Source organism: Lathyrus oleraceus, chromosome 7 (genome assembly GCF_024323335.1).
Source record: "Lathyrus oleraceus cultivar Zhongwan6 chromosome 7, CAAS_Psat_ZW6_1.0, whole genome shotgun sequence".
Lineage (NCBI taxonomy): Eukaryota > Viridiplantae > Streptophyta > Magnoliopsida > Fabales > Fabaceae > Lathyrus > Lathyrus oleraceus.
Window position 1 is genome coordinate 493601592 of NC_066585.1, and position 6391 is coordinate 493607982.

The following is a 6391-nucleotide window of genomic DNA, read 5'->3' on the forward strand; positions in this document are numbered from 1 at the left end:
AATCACCTAGCATGCAACATCAACAACAATCCACAATGGACATATGCTCACACTCTAAGCCATAAAACAGTCCATCCACAATTACATACATAATATATACATTCACAACATTATGCATATTTTCACACATCATCAGCATATTTATCACATAATCATATCATGTCATGCCAAATAATTCAATCACAGTATTAGCACACTCTACTAATACCTATCCTACTCAAAACAACGGGAAATAATCCCTACTATATCACACACCGATATAGGCCAATCACCAATTATGTTCACAACATTAAAATATCAATTTTTCCAAGTTCCAACAGTGTTAACCGGTTAACGCCCTGGGTTAACCGGTTAACGCAACACAGAACACGCTTTCTGGCAAAACTCAACAGTGTTAACCGGTTAACGCCCTGGGTTAACCGGTTAACGCAAACAGAACAACAATTTTCACAAATCACAACAGTGTTAACCGGTTAACGCCCTGGGTTAACCGGTTAACGCAAGCAAAACAGCAATATTTCACAATTCCTAACAGTGTTAACCGGTTAACACCCTGGGTTAACCGGTTAACGCAAGACAGAAAGCTGTTCCTGCGCTAACACGAAGCAGAATGCAGAATTCTCCACATTTTCCGCCGTTTGAGGACTTCCGGACCTCCGATTTCAATTCCGTAAAAAGCTACACTTTCGGGAAATCAAGACTCATCCAATTACAGAGTCAATTACAGCTTTAACACAACTTATCCAACACCATTTTTCAGCATTCAACATCCCAATTAGGGTCAATTCAACGGCTTATCACTACCCATTACATGTTAACCCATAATACCCATTAAACGACGATAAACCCCCCTTACCTGAGTTAATCCGGCGAATCTTTAAGCTTCAAGCTTTTCTCTTCTCCAACCTTCTTCCTCTTGCTCTGTCTCTTTGCCCTTTTCCTCTTTTCAGCCGCTTCTCTGCTTTTCACGTGAAACCCTTTCTTTACCAAATGGGACTCTTTTTCTTATTTCCAACTTATATATATTTTCCAATAATTATTATTCCAATAATTATAATAATAATAATCCAATAATTCCAATTATTTAATTAAATTAATAAATATAATATTAACTTAAATTAAATAATTATCTTATTTTTTATCGGGGTGTTACACGGCCCGTGTCAGGAGCACTGAAGGTAACACCCAAAACATGGTGTTGGACAGTAGCCTGACACGGCCACCCGTGTCAGGCAGGCGGAAATTTTGAATTTTTTTTGAAAATCCGAATTTTTCAGTGGGACCCACCCATTTAATCCAACTTAACCACATTTTTCCCCATTCACCTTATCATTATTAGATTTTTTACTACACTCTTATCATTCTCTCTCATCATTCTCACTCTCCTTCTCTCTAAACCTCACAAACTTCATTAAACCTCACAAACCCCATTACCTAAAAGCTTCCATAACCATCACTTTTACTCTCCTATTGCCAAAACACCCTTCACAAATATTACTCCACTCGTCGTCCCCATTCTAACCACGGTTTCGGAATTTCCTAACTCCTTATTTCAAATAATTTATATTTTTGCAGGTCCAAAATACCCTCGAGGAGAATTCTCACCGGAAAGCAACAGCTTGCGGAGATGGCAAAGTCACAGAAGCGACCAAGCCGGAATCCAAATCCACATAACATCGTGTTTGACAATACGGAACAAGAAAAGAGGTATCAAATCCACCGGAAGCGAAAGCTCACACCGACAAGGTATATGTGTGAGCATACTCTGAACGCACTAGGGCTCAAAATGGAGGTATACCGGATGTTCCATGTTTTAGGAATGCTAGAGTTCATGAGTCTAGAAGCATCAACATACGAGCGCATCACGCTCGAATTCCTCAGCACGTTGGAATTCCAGCTCGAAAAGAGGTGGATAGACACGACTAGGTATTATTTCGTCACTTTGTGTTTCCGCTTGTTTAATAATTATCATGAATTATCGGTTGAGGAATTGGCAGGGATACTCCGACTCCCTCTGTACGGACCAGGAGCGGTCCCAGATGGGTTCTCACCCAAGGATTTCTGGATTGCCATCACTGGGAGGACGAATTACACCTCCGAATGTGCTAAGGCCTCCAGCATCCAGAATACATGTTTCCGGTATGCTCAGAAGAGTTTGGCTTACACCCTGTTTGGAAGAGGCGATAGCACCGGGGTAGCTACTCAGAGAGAGCTATTTTTTATGTACTCGATGGCATAAAACAAAGCCATCAATGTAGCTGCCTTTGAAGCGGACTACCTGGGCAGAGTTAGCCGAGCCGACTCCGGAGGCATCTCCGTGGGTGGCATGATCACCTAAATCGCTGAGCATTTTGGGTATCAAGTTGTGTTACTCGAAGACACGCCAATTGCAGGTAAGACCAAAATTGACATGTCCGCTCTAATTCAATAAGGTATGATTATTGTTGCCCCTACTTACTATTCTGTGCTTATCCATAAGAGGTTTATTATAGCTCTGTCGGATCCGGACAGAGTTGTTATTACTGACTGTGCCAACTGGTTGTATGTGAGCACTGACCCCGACGCGGAGGAAGGTCACGATACTGACCATTTTACTGCAGGTGATCAGTTTGTAGATGACCAGGTGGATGCCACGGAGGCAGAAGAAGAGGAACCTCAAGCACCTCAGAAGCAGTTTGTACCACCACATCAGGAACCTACCCAGCAGGAGGCAGGTTCATCTTCCTGGTCCACTGACCAATGGAACTCGGTACAAACTGAAATAGGTGACTTAAGGACGGAACAACAACGGCAAGGCATTGAGCAAGCCCGACAAGGAGCAATGTTGGACGAGATGAGCAGCATGATGCGGCAGTTTATGCTGCATTTTCCACAACCACCTCCTCAGTTGGGTAGTGTGAGTGTCCTCCTTCGCTCTTGTTTGCAAACATTGAGGCCAATGTATAGTTCAATTATGGGGGAGATTTTATGTCTTTTATTGTTATTTTCAGTATTTTGTTATTTTATCTCAGTATTGTGTTATTTTACTTTTGTGCATTCTAGGTTTGTTTTTTCTGTTTAAAGGTACATTATGCTGCGAGTGTTTCAAGTCTGTGGTGATATGTTGGAAATAGTAATGATCACGATTGGGAGTGGATGAAAGGATCACGCCATTTACCATTGCTTGTTGTGAAGGATCTCCCCAGGAAGTTGACATTGCTGAAAGTAAGATCGGACGCAACGTATACAACTTAACTAACATAAGTGTCATGTATATTCCGAAGTAAGGAAGAAGTCGCACCAGGCTAAGGAGTACTGTGGATACTGTCAAAGCTTAACCAAACAGGGTGACTCATAAAAGGCCAAACACATTGATCATCATGAGCGATATTCAGGTTTGTCTTTATCACTCTAAATTTGCGTAGATTATCTGGGGCTGTCATTGCATGATTACATACACTAAGGTACTTTGTTTGAAAATAACCCCGAGCCTTTCTAGCCATTCTAAATGATTATATCCATTGTAAACCCCATTTGAGCCTGTATCCATTTGTTTGTTTAAACCCCATAAATGTACCCCTTGGCCAAAACACTTCCTTACCCTGTTCAGAGTCATGTTAATACATTTAAACTGTGTTAAAAAGCTAAGTTTGGGGTAAAAAAACCCCAAGAGCTCCCAAAGCCAAGAAAGTGCAAAACAAAAAGAAAAAAGTGAAATAGGAAATCATCAAGAGAAAAGAAAAAAGAAAAAGAAAAAAAGTATAACTCAAAGATTCAAAAGAAGCACGAAAAAGGGCACTCGATGGAAAAATAGAAAAAAAGAGAAATCCGAGCAAAAGAAACCAACACAGTAGGTAACATCGACTTTGAACCAAAAGCCACTTGTTTCCCTTTTTGTTTTAATATCCACACCCTAACCCAAGCCAAGTTACAACCCGAAAGACCTCAAAAGTGTGTGTGCGTGTTGTGTGTACGTGATATGAAAAAGAGAGACTATTCAAACTTGCGAGTTGATATTGCATATTCTGAATTATGAGTGAAAACACTTAACCCCGAGAGAATTGGTGAGAATGTGATATAAGCTGACAGGTGTAATGGTGCTTTGAAGTGGAAGTGCGATTGAAAACTTACAAGGAAAAAGCAGGACTTATGGAAGGAAGAGGGAAGACGTTAGCGAATGATCTCAGCAGTGTTAGGAAACATAAAGAATTCGGAGGAGTGACACACAATGTTATCTGAAACATTACATCCGGTATTATATTTAAGCATTTCCATTCATTGTTATGTTTTAATTCTATTTTTGTGATTTTATGCTGGGATAGTTGTGTTTTTGTCCGACAAATCCAGGTAGAAGAACCAGGGAACTCAGAACGAGACAATGCGAGATAACGACAAGCAAAGGAGCAGAAAACCCCGGTACATGAGGCCTGACACGGCCACCCGTGTCACATGACACGGGCCATGTCAGGCAAAGGAGGACGTGGTGTAGAAGACAGTGTCCTGACACGGCCATCCGTCTCAACTTACACACGGCCGTGTCAGGCATCATCCCCAACCGTGTCACCCATGCCAGGGGCGTGTCAGCTGGGACAGTAGGCTAACACAGCTACCCGTGTCAGCCCAAGCCCAAAAATTCCCTTTTTCTCGGGAATTTTCACTATAAAATAGGACCTTCTGCCTAAGGAAAAAACATCTTGGAATACGGAAAAATACAGTTTTGTGAAGCAATCAAGTATTATAGAGAACAAGGAGTTGGGAGAGTTGAAGGTTTTCATGAGCAGGAGCGATTGAAGATCAAAGTCATCCAATTACTTGTAATGTGTAATTTTTATCTTGCATTTGTTTAAAACAATATGAGTAGCTAAACCCCCCAATGCTAGGGGGTGTCCCTAATTTAGAATTGTAACGAATTTGAGTTTACATTTGGAGTTATAATATTATTGTTACGGTAACCTTTTGATGTGTTTATTGCTTTCTCTTTCGGACCAATCGAGATTGATTTGTGGTTATCAATTAGGCTAGACCGCCATTGATAAGGTTTTCATAAGGTTACTCTACAGTAGATATCACCTAGGACTAGGGATACCGTGTATGAACCAGAGTATTCTTGATATTATAAAGCTTAACTTCACCTTAATTGGCTATGGACATAGAAATTACGGTAGATTGATTAAATATTTTCTCACCAAGGACTTGAGAGAAAATACCCTTAAGAACTGGTAGTAATTGATATTTGTTGATGCAATAGTGACTCAGAGTTGTTATAGGGATAAATCATACACCATCCCTGACATTGTTCCTTTTTCCCTGTAAACCTTTATTTTCATCCTTATTTACATTTACCTTTACTCTTATATTTTTACACCTAAAAACCAAATTAATACTTTTTGTTTAATTGAATGATAATTTAAACTCAATATTAACTTGCAGTACTTGAGATCGACATTCGGGGAATTTCCCACTTATTACTATAAAAGGTAAAATAGTACACTTGCTATTTTCCCGATCAAATGGCTGAATGGCTTTTTCCTCGTGCTCAAGTAGACGAGACAATTCGTCAGACACTTTTTCATCACTTTCTTCCTCAACCTCAAACACAGGGAATTCAAAGTTTGGAGAAGGAGTAGGATCATTATATTCAATGGGTTTAGAAACCAACCTGTATAATGATTTGATATTTTGATTTTAGAGAAGTGAATTGTGACCAAATATTATGTAGATGGATAATTATTATTTATTTATTTATGTTTTTTTTGTGATTACCATTTTCAAAAAAGCAAAAAGTAAAAATAAAACATCATAGATGTGGATGAATGAAATTGTATTTTATTAATGATCAAATTGAAAGATGCCTGACAATGTTCACTTCTCCCTTAGGCATAGGAGATGGATTTTCAAAAATAATAAAACAATTACTTAGAGTGATGAACAATAACAGGAACATCAACAGCGATCCAATTGTTGCAAGCTTTTCCATGCGTCACAAAATTGGTGCACTCTTCATCTTCATCATCTTTAATTATAGCAGTTGAGTGTTGTTCATTACCATGGATGAACCCTCCGCTGTGGAAACTAGGTTACACATCTTCAACTTTGACCACAGACGACCCTTGCTGAAATCCCAAACCAACACGATTCTTGTTTTCGGCGACCTCTACCATCCTGCCCCATTGATCAGAACTACCATCTTCAACAATCTTCTGAGTGTCTTTAAAAGAGGACATAGGTGCCCCAACTCTCTTCTCTTCAGCAATAGATAGAGCTTGGAACGGAGTTCCAATCTCATCCTCATCTTCAACATATGAGAAAGACGACAGATGACTTACCAACAAAGCTTTCTCCCCGCCCACAATGACAAGCTTACCATTCTTCACAAATTTCAATTTCTGATGCAGAGTGGATGTCACAGCTC